Source organism: Phyllopteryx taeniolatus, chromosome 9, assembly GCF_024500385.1.
Source record: "Phyllopteryx taeniolatus isolate TA_2022b chromosome 9, UOR_Ptae_1.2, whole genome shotgun sequence".
In the NCBI taxonomy this organism is placed as follows: domain Eukaryota; kingdom Metazoa; phylum Chordata; class Actinopteri; order Syngnathiformes; family Syngnathidae; genus Phyllopteryx; species Phyllopteryx taeniolatus.
This window is the reverse complement of record NC_084510.1, coordinates 2,224,312-2,241,346: the sequence shown is the minus strand read 5'-3', so window position 1 is coordinate 2,241,346 and position 17,035 is coordinate 2,224,312. Positions and strand designations below refer to the sequence as shown.

Sequence of the window (17,035 nt, the reverse complement as noted above, 5' to 3'; positions counted from 1 at the left end):
AATTGACTGTTTTGTAAAACAGATGATATGCATAAAGTACTATTGTAGTATAGGAATCAAACATACTGAGGGGGCGATATAGCTTGTAGGATGTAAAATCACGTTAGGAGGCTCAACTTCAAAATTTAATAGTTATTGTGGACTACTTGTATAATCATAAACATAAGCACACAAGTCAACGTACATTGATTGTTGATGACATAATATCACAGCCGAACATGGCACATGACAACAGCGGGACGGTACGAGGAAGCCCATCGGTAGGGAGACTGATGACACTGCACCATTCACTTTTATCAATTTACCCACGAAGCCATGTTGTCTCTGGTGAAAGTTTACAAAACTATCCGTCATAAAAAGCGCACTGCATCATCGGGTGGTGGTGTTGATGTTTACCTCAACATCTGCGTCTGTCTTCAAAAAGTCAAGCCATCGCTTTTTTATTTCCTCATTTTTTTTTTTGGGAGCTTAGATAACGTCACCAAGCTGTTCTGTAAAGTGAGGCATCCAGCGAAGACGCATTTTCGGGGTATAGCCATCGTTGGCTTGCTAACTGCATGCTGGAGTGGTAAATGGGCCTTGTTATGAAAGCGAAGCACAGCTAACTCACATCTGAGGAGCATAGCCAAATGAAACAACGCCATTTTGTCCTGACATAGTGGGGGCGGGAACGTCCACGCCCCAGCCCCATGACATTGCCGGGCTGTGTTTTAGCCCCGCCACAAAATCAGGAAAATTCAAACGGTGAAAAAGATGCTGAAGCTATAGCTCAACAATTCAACACTATATTATGTCTTTGCATATGTTTTCAGTACTTTTTTCTTCAAACATATTTAACATATTAAGAAACAAAACACGGATTTTTGCTTAATGCCACTTTTAGAACCTAACTGACAGAGGTCGGGGACCTGGCAGTCATAGTAACAGGGGGGGGGGGGGGGGTTCTCACTTAGCATCATGGCGGTGCTCCTGAGGCCGCCCCCCTGGTTGGATGACTGGAGGGGTGGCATTGGGTCCCTGCAGCCTCCGGCGGGTGGGCAGTTGTCGGTCCGCCTCGGTGGGGCCGGCGGACCGCCCTGGGTCCCTCGGTGTGGGACGTGTTCCATCCACCGGGCTGCTCTCGGGTAAACCCCTGGGCCCGATCCCGCCCCTCGATTGATTGGGTGGGGTCCTCAGCCTCCGCGGTGCAGGCAAAGCAATTACCGGACACTTCTGTCAGTCTTTGTGCATGCGAAACGGTGTGAATTCACTTGCATGTGTTTGCAAGCCACACACCCCTGGGACTCTTTCTCTGGGTGTGGAGCCACTCACTCATTGTGACAAATAACAAATTGGTTGGGTATCCCCTCACTCACACTGTCGTCCTATAGACTTTTCAAATTTACATAGTCAATCCCACTCCACTTTAGTTGTACAGCCGGGTTAACGACCCTTATCCTGCATGCTTCTTCTTCTGTCCTTGTGCTGTTCTATCTTGTCCTGTCCTTCCCTCACAGGGTGGAGCACTACAGCCCCATGCAACACTCATATCTAATGTTTCATTGTTGTAGATATGTAATGATTTACTTTTTTCATCCTGTTTACAATTAGTGCTTTGTCTTTTGTCTTCGTTTCTCTCTCCCCTCAAGAAACTTTGTTCTGTTCGACTGATCGATTTTGTTTCTCAATAAACATCAATTATAATACTAAGAAACCAAAGCGGCAGCTTAAAAACTCCACTGTGACACAGTAAAACTGTTCCGGCATAAAAGGGATACAGATCATCCATTCTCCTTGACCGAACAGCCGAACAGGACAAAAATAAATAAATTAGTATTCACGTTCATTGTTCAAGTTGAATGCCAAGATGACGCCTACCAGTGTGGTCGCCTCGGTAACGCGCTCTCTAGTATTGTTTTTGTTTTTGTGTTTTACGTCCGTCTTTGGAGACCTTACACGACTCACTTACACAAGGGGAGACCTGCTAACCATCAAGGAGGCTACTCCGGACTTTCTGTCACCAACTTTCGCAAATCCGCTCAGTTTTTTCCCCGAGTTACTCACCGGAGCGGCGTCCGTGGTTTTCGGCGCATGGAGACGGAAGCGGAGCCACAGAGGGAAACGGGCCGGCATTCAGGTGAAACTCCGCAAGAGAGGACACAGATTGGCGTTCCCGTCGATCCACCTCGAGAATGTACGAGGTAAAGACTTCGGACGTTCCGCGGCCATGTGCTTCACGGAGACCTGGCTTTGCAACGCTGTACCCGATGGCGCCGTCATGCTTCCCGGCTTTCACATTCATCGAGCGGACCGCGACATGGAATCATCGGGGAAAACAAAGGACGGCGGGATATGCCTCTATATCAACAAAAGATGGTGTACGGACGTCACGGAGCTCAGCACACACTGCAGCTCGCATTTGGAGTCGCTATTTTTAAACTGTAAACCATTCTACTCGCCACGTGAGTTTGCATCATACATACTGGCTGGAGTCTACATACCGCCTCAAGCTAACACGAACGCCGCACTGCTAACGCTCGCCGAACAAGTCAACGAAATTGAAAAAAAACACCCGGACTCACCCCTCATTATTCTCGGGGACTTTAACAAAGCTAAACTCAACCACGAACTCCCTAAATACAAGCAGCACATCGACTGTCCTACCAGGGAAAATAATACTTTAGACTACTGCTACACTACGGTAAAAAACGCATACCGTGCTATACCTCGTGCAGCCCTGGGCTCGTCTGATCACTGCTTAATTCACTTAATACAGACGTACAGGCAACAACTTAAATGCACGAAGCCTACAGTGAAAACAGTGAAAAAGTGAACCAATGAAGCAAAGATGGAACTTCAAAGCTGTTTAGACTGCACAGACTGGAGTGTCTTTGAAAATTCAGCTGGCAGCCTGGATGAATATACGGACACTGTCACATCCTATATCAGTTTCTGTGAAGAGGTTTGTGTACCAACAAAATCATTTCGCACATTCAACAACAACAAGCCGTGGTTCCCTGCTAAACTTAAGCAGCTTCGCCAAGCTAAGGAGGACGCATATCAGAGCGGGGACAGGGCCCTGTATAATCGAGCTAGAAACCAGCTGACTAAAGAAATTAACATTGCAAAGAGGATCTATGCAGCAAAGTTGGAAAAACAGTTTAGCGCAAACGACTCTAAATCAGTCTGGCATGCATTCCAATCGCTGACTAATTACAAGCGACGATCCCACCAAGCTGAGAACAATAGCACACTAGCCAACGACTTGAATACCTTCTACTGCAGATTTGAAAAGGACAGTTTCACACCACACACCCACCCGGCCGCACCCACGACCACAATCACACCTCTGACCTCTGCGTTAACCATCCATGAACAGGATGTGAGACGCATCTTCAAACAACAAAAGATTAACGAAGCGGCAGGCCCGGACCATGTGTCCCCATCCTGCCTCAAAGTCTGCGCGGACCAGCTCGCTCCAGTCTTCACTCAGATCTTCAATAGATCTCTGGAAATGTGCGAAGTTCCATCCTGTTTCAAACGCTCCACCATCATTCCAGTCCCCAAGAAACCTGCAATCTCGGGTCTGAATGACTACAGGCCTGTCGCTTTGACATCTGTGGTCATGAAGTCCTTTGAACGTCTCGTGCTGGACCACCTCAAGAGTGTCACAGGTCCCCTGCTGGACCCCCTGCAGTTTGCCTACCAAGCGAACAGATCTGTGCCGTCAACATGGGACTGCACTTCATCCTAGAACACCTCGACAGTGCAGGGACCTATGCGAGGATCCTATTCGAAGACTTCAGCTCAGCGTTCAACACCATCATCCCTGAACTCCTTTCATCCAAACTTCTCCAGCTCAGCGTCTCACCTGCCATCTGCCAGTGGATTTATAGCTTTCTGACGGGCAGGACACAGCAGGTCAGGCTGGGGGAGGCCACCTCATCCACACGCAGCATCAGCACTGGGGCGCCCCAAGGTTGTGTCCTCTCTCCGCTGCTCTTCTCTCTCTACACGAATGACTGCACCTCAGCGAACCCGACTGTCAAACTCCTGAAGTTTGCAGATGACACCACTGTCATCGGCCTCATCAAGGACGGTGACGAGTCTGCATATCGACAGGAAGCGGAGCGGCTGGAGCTGTGGTGCGGCCGACACAACCTGGAGCTGAACACGCTCAAGACTGTAGAGATGATCGTGGACTTCAGGAGGCATCGTTCGCCACAGCTGCCCCTCACGTTGTCCAGTTGCCTTGTGTCAACCGTCGAGACCTTCAAGTTCCTGGGAATTACAATCTCTCAGGACCTGAAGTGGGCGACCAACATCAACTCCGTCCTCAAAAAGGCCCAGCAGAGGATGTACTTCCTGCGGCTTCTGAGAAAGCACGGCCTGCCACCGGAGCTGCTGAGACAGTTCTACACAGGGGTCATCGAATCAGTCCTGTGTTCTTCCATCACAGTCTGGTTTGGTGCTGCTACAAAAAAGGACAAACTCCGACTGCAACGGACAATCAAAACTGCTGAAAGGACTGTCGGTACCCCCCTACCCACCCTTGAGGACTTGCACGCTGCCAGAACTAAGACAAGGGCGTGCAAAATCCTCTCGGACCCTCCGCACCCCGGTCACCAGCTCTTCCAGCTCCTTCCCTCAGGTAGGCGCTACCGATCAATGCAAACTAGAACTAGTAGACATTCCAACAGCTTCTTCCCTCTTGCAATCAACTTCTTAAACAGCTAACCTATAATTCCATTACAACAAACTGGCAATTTTTTTACTTGAGTTCGTTGTCACATTTCTGTGGGGCCAATTATGTATGACTCGTGCACTCACTGTAGTTGTCTCGCCATGCTGCACTATTTGCATATACTGGCCACTCATGCCAGAGTAGCATCTGCTCCATTTGCACACTGATTGAGGAGTATCTGTAACATTTGCACAACCAACATTGTCCCAGATTATCGCACTACTCGTCACTTTAAACTGCATACACTCCTTGAAGTCTCAGCGGCCTTTGCACAATGGTCATTGTACCGGACTATTGCAATATTAGTCATTCGAACTGCTCTAAGTGCTAGAGGACTCTGCATCTTTTTGCACAATTGTTTTTTGTCAATGTCTTTATGTCTCCAAAGTGTTCTGTAAATTGACCGTCTGTTGTACTAGAGCGGCTCCAACTACCGGAGACAAATTCCTTGTGTGTTTTGGACATAGTTGGCAAATAAAGATGATTCAGATTCTGATTCTGATTAAGAAGACTTCTGTAAAAGAAGTATAAAGTCAAGCTTATTACTCAACTAAAAGTGTATGGTTTCAAAACTACTTAAAGTATGAAAGTAAAAGTAATCCAATCCATGAGGGACAAAAGACGGAAAAACATTTTGTCCAAGGGCCATAGCAACTATAATGTTATACTAAAAAGTTACATTGAAGGCTACCTGTTTCAGCTGGATATACAGTATGTACTGTACATTGAGCCCACCAAACGAACTTGCAACATTAAATCACAGCCTATAACTAGCCAGCAAAACATGGCGTATGTACGCAGTCATTGCAAACTTTGCAAATTTACTCGTGACACACCGAAATTTCGGTGGCCGAAATGTATCGGCCGAAAATGGCCCAAAGATACATTTTCGGTTTTGGACTGAAAGACTTTTTTCACCAAAATAAAACGACCGAACTAACATATCACATGCGAGGCTCGAAAGGTTTTTTTTTTTTCTTTGAGGAGCAGTTTTCAGTGCTCGAGTATCTTATTGAAAATTCTATCGAACAATCGAGTATTTGGATAAACTATTTTTTTTTGCTTGGTTAAAGCTATAATCCACAACTATTTTTTATTAAAGAAAATTAATTTTCACCCAAGCCACTGCAAGAGTAGATGACCTGATTAAGCCTCTCAGCTCCTGACACATCGTACTATATTTTTCAATATTAATTTGTTTACATTTAGTGACTATCCGATAAAATCTCATGCTGAATCACTTGGTCACACTCTAAAATGATGTAGCGAAAAGGACATATTTTACCTAGAAACGGGCAGGCCCATATATGGACAGCGCGCAGGTTGACTGTGGCAAAGGGAAAGGAGAAAGCATGCAGGCTTGGAAGGAGGACGAGGAGGCCGGACAAGCATTTAGCGTACGTCATATCAAAGCAATAAAGTCTTTGTTGTTATGCTGAATTCCAGCGTTTGGGGAAGCCAGATATCGCTATTATATTATTATAGCTTTAAAGAGTAATTTAGCAATAAAAAACAAAAATAAGACCTTTCACTTAACAATGGATGCCAAATTGGTTTCCTTTTTATATAATCAACAGTTTCTATTTGTTAAATTCATATTGTGCATCATACATAAGGCATTAATTAAAAAAAAAAAAAAGCATTAACAGCCGTTGTGTATCTTCACTTAAGCAGCTAGCATTTTAGCATTTTGTGACCAACGAATACATTGGTTTCATGGCTGTGCATTAATCACCTGAGACCAGGTGACTAGGAATAAGTCAAATATTCTTGGTACTACAACACGTTTTGGAAGTGTTAATTTTTTTCAAATGAAGAAAACTCGAGAGAAAACAAACATTTCCTACATCTGACTTACTCAGATGAAATACTCCTTTGTTTGGCTACATGACCCATTTTACTCTTATTCCTCTCTGGTCACATTTGCCATGTTTTTCACCTACTTGACTCAAAGTTTTGCCAGTTACAGATCATCCTATATCACACAGTGACTACACTGAGCAAAAGCACCTCTAAGTAATGTTATGGTTGCTATATGGTTGCATACTGGATTTGTCACCTTTGTAATAAAGAAAGCCACACACAGTGTTGGGTAAGTTCATTTTCTATACATACTTGTTCAAAGTTCAGTTCATTCATCCATCCATCCATCCATCCATCCATTTTCTTCCATGTCGGGTCACGGGGGGCAGTAGCTTTAGCAGGGAAGCCCGGACCTCCCTGGTGAGGTGTTCCGGGCACGTCCCACCAGGAGAAGACCCCGGGGACGACCCAGGACACGCTGTAGAGATTACATCCTTCGGCTGACCTGGGAACGTCTCGGGATCCCCCCGGAAGAGATGGATGAAGTGCCTGGGGAAAGGGAAGTTTGGGCATCCCTGCTAAAGCTACTGCCCCCATGACCCGACCTCGGATAAGCGGTAGAAGATGGATGGATGGATGTATGCCGTCACTTTGGTAGAGGTTAATCTTGGTCTCATCAGTCCAGAAAACTTTGTTCCAAAATTTTTGTGGCTCATCTCTGTACTTCTTTGGAAAATCCAATCTGGCCTTCCAATTCTTTTTGCTGATGAGCGGTTTGTATCTTGTGGTATGGCCTCTATATTTCTTCTCTTCGAACAGTAGATTGTGATACATTCACCCCTGCCCTGTGGACGTTGACAAAATCACAGCAGCCAAACTGAATCACAGGATCATGACAAAAGACTGTCTACCTTAAAACTTAAGGTAGACAGTCTTTTGAAATGCTATAAATTTGGATGGATATTTTTAGCACAGCAGTGGAGAAAATGTGCGTTCTTGAAATTATCTGCGTATATTATGCACTTGGCCTTATTTCAGTGTCTCTGTGTGTGTCTATTGCCCCTGTTTCTAGTCCTTGTGTGTATGTTCCTTCATCCGTGACTGCCAGTCCAGATAATTAAGATCATACTTTTCAGTGACTAATTAACCTCCTGTCTGAATTACAATCAAATTTAGAGACTGACTGGTTTCCATTTCCCCATATATGTCCCTCAGAGTTTTTCTAGTCCATGTCAGTTTTTGTGATATTCTAGTTTGTCCTAATCTCATCATTTCCCCTCTGACCTGTTTTGACATGCAGTGTTGTGAAAAAGTATTGGCTGCCTTCTCAAATTCTTATTTTTTTGCATAGTTTCCCCATTGATATTTATACAACAAATCTAAATATCAGACTAAGATAACGCAAGTAAACATAAAATGCAGTTTTTTTTAATGCTTATTTTAGTTATTATGGGGGGGAAACTATTAAAAGCTCCCTGGTTCTGTGTGAAAAAGTAATGGCCCACTAAACAACAACTGGTTGGGCCACACAGTAGCAACAACTGAACTCAAGTGTTTTCAATAACTCGCTATGAGTCTTTCACATCTCTGTGGAGATATTTCGGTCCACTCTTCCTTGCAGAATTGTTTTAATTCAGGAACAGTGGAGGGTTGTCAAGCATGAACAGCCTCTTTAAGGTCATGGCACAGCATTTCAATCGGATTCAAGTCTGAACTTTGACGAGGCTGCTTCAAACCCTTCATTTTGTTTAGTTTTTAAGGTCAAGGTCAAGGTGCTTTTATTGTCAATTCTTCAATATGCGTAATACATACAGAGGATTGAAATTACTGTACTCAAAGGCCCGCGGTGCGACAAAGACAGTACAAACAATAACATCAATATAAAAAGCTAAATAAAACTATGGTATATACAGTACAAAAAGTATTAATTGAATGTGCAATATGAAAGATCAGGTGACGTGTGCAACATAGTCAAGGTCAGAGAAATAAGACATACATAAATGAGATGCTGCTAAAGTGGCTGGTGCGACCCCGATTCTGGTGTGTGTGTGTGTGTGTGTGTGTGAGTGTGTGTGTGAGAGTATGCCTGTAAATGTATGTGGGGCGTCAAAATTCAGAGTTCAGAGTTCAGAGTTCAGGTGGGCAGAGGACCAAAGCCATTCAGATTACTAGTGTGTTTTGGATAGTTTTCCTGCTGCAGAACCCAAGTGCGCTTCCGCTTGAGGTCACAGACTAATGGCCAAATATTCTTCTTCAGGATTTTCTGGTAAAGAGCATAATTCAAGATTCCATAACTCACTTAATTCCCTTCATAAATAAAATCATCATTTAAAAACAGTATTTTATGTTTACTTAGTTTATATTTGTCTGATATTTACCTTTTTGTTTGATGATCTTAAATATTCAATCGGGGAAAATCCATCCATCCATCCATTTTCTGAGCCGCTTCTCCTCACTCGGGTCGCGGGCGTGCTGGAGCCTATCCCAGCTGTCATCGGGCAGGAGGCAGGGTACACCCTGAACTGGTTGCCAGCCAACCGCAGGGCACATACAAACAAACAACCATTCGCACTCACAGTCACACCTACGGGCAATTTAGAGTCTCCAATTAATGCATGTTTTTGGGATGTGGGAGGAAACCGGAGTGCCCGGAGAAAACCCACGCAGGCACGGGGAGAACATGCAAACTCCACACAGGCGGATCGGGGAAAATATGCAAACAAATTATAATTTTAGAAGGGGGCCAAAATCTTTTCATGGCACTGTATCCAGAGGTCCATGGAGGCGCCTGAGTAGTGGTGGTGGACAAATATAGGTTTATTCGAGAATATGTATATACCCGTGTTTTAAAGCTGCAAGGTTGGGCTAAGCTAACCAATAGGACAAGATGAGAGAGGACAGGAAAGAGCCGCGGATTCTGTTGAACGTATGTATAAATTGAAAGTTTCGTGACGTTTGTGCTTTATTCACTTATCAAAGGTCGCCGTAATGAATGCAAGGCGGGTCATTTATGGGGCATTTCTAGTAAGAGCAAAAATAATTTATTTTAGACTAATTGTAGTAATTTGAGTTGGACTCATGTGAATCGATTTAGACCACTTAGTGTACTTGTTTTACTTTGGCTATATTTGATGAAAATGGGTTTGGCTGACTCAATTCTTTCAAATTACACGGGACTACTAAATTGGAGTTGGAGTTACACAAATAAAATGGATGGAAAACCTGCCCAAAATGTATTTGTGTTCATCCAATGAGTAATTTTTTTTTTTTTTAGTGTAGAGAGCTAAATTAATGAACAAAACCTCCTCTTTGGAGCACAAACATGAACCTGAAACAGCGTCCAGTGGTTGACGATTCAAAGCTATCTGGCGCTTTAGATGGAGGTCACAAACTGATGGCAGGATTTTCTGCTAAAGAGCACAATCGCAAAACAATGAGAATTTGAGAAGGGGACAAATTACTTTTTCGTGGCACTGTATATGCCCCTGATCTCAATACTGTACCTGGTATTGAAAAGGTCAAATTGAAATTGAGTTAGCTTGATGGAGCGAGATGAAAGAAGAGTGTTCTTCAAATCATATATATATATATATATATATCATAATCATATATATATCTTATATTCTTATTCTTATAATAAATGGAAACCAATGGAAACTTGTCAAGTTACTTGCTTCCTCCTTGAAAATGGGTGATATGAAAATATATATCCATGTATCCATTTTCTTCCGCTTATCCAGGCTCAGGTCACGGGACAGCAGCTTCAGCAGGGAAGCACAGACTTCCCTCTCCCCCTGCCACTTCGTCCAACTCTTCCGGGGCGATCCTGAGACGTTCCCAGGTCAGCCGGGAGACGTAGTCTCTCCAGTGTGTCCTGGGTCGTCCCCAGGGCCTCCTGCCAGTGGGACGTGCCCAGAACACCTCACCAGGGAGGTGTCCAGCAGGCCTCCAAACCAGATGCCCAGCCACCTTATGTATAAGAAGATATATTTTGTTAAAAAATTCATAAATAAATAAAAAACAAGTAACACTGCTGCAGCAGCGAAGGAAAGAGAAGCAATTGAGGGACTATTTAACATGGAAGTTTCAATACATTACTATTTGATGCATGATTTAACATTTACCGACATTTTAAATTAAAATGCAGCATATAGGAATATAGGTTTAATAACATCAGATTTTCATAATCCAGCATCTGAAAAGCATGCTTAAAATCAAGCCGACTGAAACGCATGCTTAAAATCAATCAATCAAGCAAATGTATTTATATTGCACTTTTCATACATTAAAATGCAACAAAGTCCCAAAAATGTATACAAGAAGTACACCCACTCCTCCCACCCTCATATTTGAACACAAAACACACCCACATGAACATGCAAACCCGCACATACACACGCACACAGCAGACATTGTTTATTAGTGCATATACATGGCAAGGCATTGAGGATCCAAGTGAGGAAAGGACTGTGGGAATCATCCACACCGAGAGGTGTCGCTATCCGCGGCCACAGAGGATGCCACTGCAAAGACCACCGTGACCCGGAAAGCATCCTTCCATCCATTTCCAATACTTTTTATCCTGTGCAGGGATACCAACCTATCCCAACTGACCTCGGGGGGAAAGGCTGACCGCACCCTGACCTGCACTTGCAGGGCACAAATCGAGACGGACAACCAATCACACTCACATTCACACTGTCACTGATTGGCAAATGAACCCACACTGTCTGCACTGAACTCAGGCTCATCTACCCACTACCATCAGTGACTACTTAGAAGTTTAATTATTATTATTTTTTTTTTTTGGTTACCTTGATTTATCCAGATCATTAACAGTTTCTTATTTACAATGTTGATCTGGTCCAAGAGGCCCAAACGAAAATAAGGATACAAAAAACTAATTTATAAACAAATACGCAATGATACAATATATAGATTTTGTGTCTATATGTGTGTGTGAGCGTGCGTGTGTGTATTGCTTGTGATTGTGCGAGAAAGCGAATGCAAGCGTGAAACTTGGGAATCAGCAGGAGCAGCGGGGGTAGTCTACTATGAGCTTGTTAAATTTTCTTGAAGAAAAGTCTGTAAGGACTGTAAGTTTGAAAGTGTATAAGAACATGATTCAGACAGTCAAAGCAACTTCAATGCCATTAATACGAATTGACATTTAATCATAAAGTCAATGTTTATTTAATATTGAAAACATCTTAATTTAACACTGTTTACCTATGTGTGTCATCGATTTGTCTATATCAATAGAAAACACACACACAAAAAGGTTAACATTAGATTTGTACTCAGCCTTTCTATAAGGGCCGTAATGGGATATGTGTTCGATCCACATCACTTTCGGAAACCAAATTGACATCAAATTTGACGGGGTGAGTAAGCTTTTTGTCTTCCAGGGCCACATTGAATTTTTGAATGGACAAATGGGCCAGGTCATTGGTAGATTTGGTCAAAAAAATACTTCATGTGTATCAAAAAATAGCAAAATAATAACGTGCTGTTTAATAATACTATTTTATTTATATACATCAAATCACGCATTATTTGGATCACCGAATACAAATTTCATGGTTCGGACGCCCTCGTCTCAGGGTTAACTTCCGATTTTTCACATGACCTTTACTTTGACTCATGGAGTTTGTAGTTTTTCCAACTATGCAATGATCGGAGTTTCAAAGCAAATCCGCGCGATCAAAACTTCATTACCCACAATGCAACGCTGAGCGCCATCGTTTCCGGATTCGGTGAGTGTGAAACACATGAGCGTTAACCAGTTGAAGTAACGTCGATTTGCATGTGCAATTCACAGTGTTTATAGCTCTTAATTGTGTTTGTGTTGTGTTCTAATATTTTAACTGCTGACACCAATCGAACGCGCTGTAGGCGTATTATTTTATGCTGCGAGGTCACGCAGCTTTGCAGACATGCCTGCCCTTTTAAATGTACCCATCTTTTATCGGTGCTGTCGGTCGCTATTAACAAGACACTGCCCAATCCTTTATTTTGATTTCAAACACAGTTTCCTACTCTGCCAAAGTCGCTAGCTCATTGCTTATATCAACCTATCACTCGAAATGCAGTGGCAGATGGATGACAAGCAAGCCATTTTTTTGGCTACAAAGTTGTACTAAAGGAGTATTTTGGAAATACATCCAAATATTAATGCAGGCACGTCTGAATATGGAAGTTTTTGCATGATTTTGCGTTTTAAGTTCACTGGGGAATTCAAGCAAAAATAAATGATCCATCCATTTTCTGTACCACTTATCCTCACTCGGGTCGCGGGCGTGCTGGAGCCTATCCCAGCTATCTTCGGGCAAGAGGCGGGGTACACCCTGAACTGGTCGCCAGCCAATCGCAAGGCACATATAAACAAACAACTATTCACACTCACATTCACACCCACGGGCAATTTGTCTTCAATCAACCTACCGTGCATGTTTTTGGGATGTGGGAGGAAACCGGAGTACCCAGAGAAATTTGAACCCCAGTCCTCAGAACTTTGAGGCAGATGTGCTAACCAGTCTTCTACCAAAATAAATGATGTAGGATGATTTTATGACACATTGTTTCTACTGTATGTACGTGTAGTTTATTTTTTTGCCCAAAAGTTACTCAAAGGCTAGTAAATTTGAGGAGGGCACAAGGGTGACCTTTCCAAATATACACGGGCATTCAGATCAGTTTGATGCAATATAGTAGAACATTCCCTTATGATAAATTGCACTGTACCCTCAGATTGAATAAATGATGTGATAATACTTTCACCAGCTGTTATTCATTTTTAATGTTTTGTAGCTCGCTGGCAAGTGAGAGTATTTATAGTTAATGACCTTCAATATGTCAGATTATGTTGTAAATAGCAACACATCAGTTTGATGTTTTAATATAATGTGACATTTTGATATATCAGTCAGTACAAATAATGTAGCACTTATCTGTTAATAGACTATTGAAACATACTGTACTATGTTTTGCATTATGTATCATTTTAGTAAACAATAGATTATTTATTAATGTATTATGTTAATAATCATCTCTGGGATGTCAGGTATTTATGGTGGAATCATCTTTATATTCAAACGCGAACACTTACCAGCGTCAGTATAGGTAACTGTACTGGACAGTTGAATGTCATCTGGCACCAGGTATGAATGGCCACGAAGGAAAAGAAAGATCTGCATGTGGTTTTCTTAGATCTTGCCAATGCCTTCGGGTCAGTGCCTCATGAGGTACTGGGCCTCTGTCAACTTTTTTTCCAAGTCCCAGAGGGCATCACAGGGCTGGTCAAAGCCTATTTCCAGGACCTCCTGTTCTGCATTTCAACTCAGACTAGTACAACTGCCTGGCAGCACTTGGCTTAATGGCAGACTGCACTATCTCCCCACTGGCCTTCATCATGGCAATGGAGTTAATCCTCCGATCAGGGCGTATCTGGAGGACATGACCACAACAACAAACAACGCATGCACCAAACGCCTGCTGGACAGACTCCAGGGAAACATCAAATGGGCACGAATGGAGATTGAACCCAGCAAATCCTGCAGTATCTCCATTGTCATGGGCCAGCTCGCCAATGTGAGGTGTCATATCAATGGGGAAACAATACCAACAATCCGGGAGAGGCCAATCAAAAGCCTTGGTCGGTGGTACAATCCAGACCTCAAAGATGCCGAACAGGTGGAACAACTCAGGCATGATTGCATCAATGGCCTCAAGCAGATTAACCGCACTGCCCTCACAGGGAAGATGAAGCTCTGGTGCTTCCAGTTCAGACTCCTGCCCCGCCTCATGTGGCCAATCTCCATCTATGAGGTCACCTTAACCCACGCCAAGCATCTGGAGTGATTGGTGAATGTGCAGGTGAGGAAGTGGCTTGGATTACCCAGAAGCCTCAGCAGCATAGGCCTGTACAGCAATTGAGCCCCCCGCTCTTCCAATCTCAAGCCTGGTGGAGTAGTACAAATACTCTAAAGCAAGGCTTGAAATGACCCTCACAGAATCTCACAACCCCTTTGTCAGAGGTGTTGCTCCCACCTTAGCCACAGGAAGGAGGTGGAAGCCAAGTGCAGCAGTGGCACAGGCAAAGTCTATTCTGAGACAATCAAGCTCAACATTGCCTAGGGTTGGTAGCAACTACACCCACATGACAGACGGCTACTCCAGCTGAACGTGCCTGTTGGTGGAGGTGTAGGGCCACCAGGAAGAAGTCGAATGGTGTGCCAGTGCTGTGTCCCAAGCCAAATAAGGCTGCTGGATGAGGTGGAATGGCGTGGAGAGGAGAAAGATCACTTGGAGCGAGCTGTGGAACATGGAGTCCAATATGCTGAGCTTTACCATCAGAGCCACATATGATGTCCTGCCCTCTCCAACCAACCTACATCTTTGGTTTGGAGAGGATCCCAGCAACCCTGAAACACATACTGTTGGGTTGAAAGACCAGCCTTACTCAAGACATACACCCGGCGCCACAACCAGGTGCTGATGTGCCTGGCTGCTGCATTGGTGAATAAAAGGGTATCTACCAACGCCATGGCCCAAGAAGCCCAGATTACCTTCCGACAACCAACATCCTTCATCCAGGAAGGGGTAAACGGCCAACCAACCGTTCGCCTCTAGACTCATGCCCACTAGATGCAGCCTGGGACTGGGAAATGCGGGTAGACTTGAGCCAGAGGCTCCTCTTCCCACCCGAAATTGCAGCGACCACCCTGCGCCCAGACCTGGTCTTTTGGTCCACATCCTGCCGACTTGTCTTCATTGTGGAGCTGACAGTCTCCTGGGAGGAAGCCATCGATGAGGCATTCGAAAAGAAAAGTTGCGATATGCAAACTTGGCTGCCGAAGCAGAGGACCGGGGATGGAAAGTATATGTCCGGCCAGTGGAGGTGGGCTGCATGGGCTTTGTTGCTAGTTCCAACTCAAGGATACTAAAAGAGGTTGGAATCAGAGGTCAGGCTCAGCGGAAGACCATCAAAGAGCTCACAACTGTCACTGGCTGTGGCTGAAGGGGAAGGAGACAGTTTGGGCTACCAAGTGACCTCAGGGAGCCTCCAGTGGAACACACATCCAGTTCTAATCAGCTTGCAATGGTCCGTCCCCGGCTGAGGGTGTATTATAATAAAAGGCTGAAACACCCAATGAGGCCAGGTTGCACAACTGATGTGTCGTATTGGAGGCACCAGGTGGTCTTGCCCCAAACCTACCTCACCCAAGAGGACATCTTCATCAGCACCATTGTGCTGACCTATTAAGGGATTTTAACATCTCGTCTTAGTTAGCATACATATTCATTTATCTCCAAATTTAAATGTTAAATTCAAATGCATACACAGATTGTATCCTTTGGAAAGTGGAAAATGAAGTTTGTTGCTATGTGATACACTATATTGCCAAAAGTATCGCTCACCCATCCAAATAATCAGGTGTTCCAATCCAATCCATGGGCACATATGCATACAATCAAGGACCTAGCCGTGTACAGTTTTTACAAAGATTTGTGAAAGAATGGGTCGCTCTCAGGAGTTCGGTGAATTCCAGCGTGGAGCTGTGATGGGAAGCCACCTGTGCAAAAAGTCCAGTCGTGAAATTTCCTTGCTCCTAAATATTCCATAGTCGACTGTCAGCCGTATTATAAGAACATGAATGCTTTTGGGACTGACAGCAACTCAGCCAGTAAACTGATGGAGTGGTGTCAGCGGATGCTGAGTGCAAAGAGGTCACTGACTTTCTGCTGAGTCAATTGCTACGGACCTCCAAACTTCATGTGGCCTTAAGATTAGCTCAAGAACAGTGCGCAGGGAGCTTCATGGAATGTGTTTCCATGGCCGAGCAGCTGCATCCAAGCGATACATCACAAAGTGAAATATAAAGTGTCAGATGCAGTGGTGTAAAACACGCCATCACTGGACTCTAGAGCAGTGGAAACGTGTTCACTTGAGTGACGAATCACTCGTCTCCATTTGTCAATCTGATGGCTTTGGCAGTTGCCAGGGGAATGGTACTTTTCTGACTGCACTGTGGCAAGTGTAAAGTTTGGTAGAGGGGGTAGTATGGGGTGGGGTTGTTTTTCAGGAGCTGAGCTTTACCCCTTAGTTCCAGTGAAAGGAACTGTGAATAATTCATCATATCAAGAGATGTAGGACAATTCCATGCTCCTAATTTTGTGGGAACAGTTTGGAGCTGACCCCTTCCTCTTCCAACATGAATGTGCACCAGTGCACAAAGCAAGGTCCATAAAGACATGGATGACAGAGTCTGGTGTGGATGAACTTGACTGGCCTGCACAGAGTCCTGACCTCAACCCGATAGAACACATTTGGGATGAATTAGAGCGGAGACTGAGAGCCGGGCCTCCTTGTCCAACATCAGTGTGTGACCTCACAAATGCGCTTCTGAAAGAATGGTCAAACATTTCCAGAAACACACTCCTGAACCTTGTGGACAGCCTTCCCAGAACAGTTGAAGCTGTTGTAGCTGCAAAGGGTGGACCGATGTC

General features: G+C 44.2%; 1 protein-coding gene across 3 annotated transcripts in view; it reads left to right on the top strand.

The window, feature by feature from the left end:
- Positions 1–12,160: 12,160 nt before the first annotated feature.
- Positions 12,161–17,035, top strand: part of fhit (fragile histidine triad diadenosine triphosphatase) — a 346,540-nt gene continuing 341,665 nt past the window's right edge. Inside the window, exon 1 of one of the 3 annotated variants that reach the window (XM_061784846.1) lies at positions 12,161–12,282. The gene's annotated coding sequence lies outside the window, so the exon portion shown is untranslated. The remainder of the gene's footprint in view (positions 12,283–17,035) is intronic. The other 2 variants (XM_061784847.1, XM_061784848.1) reach the window with 2 other exon arrangements.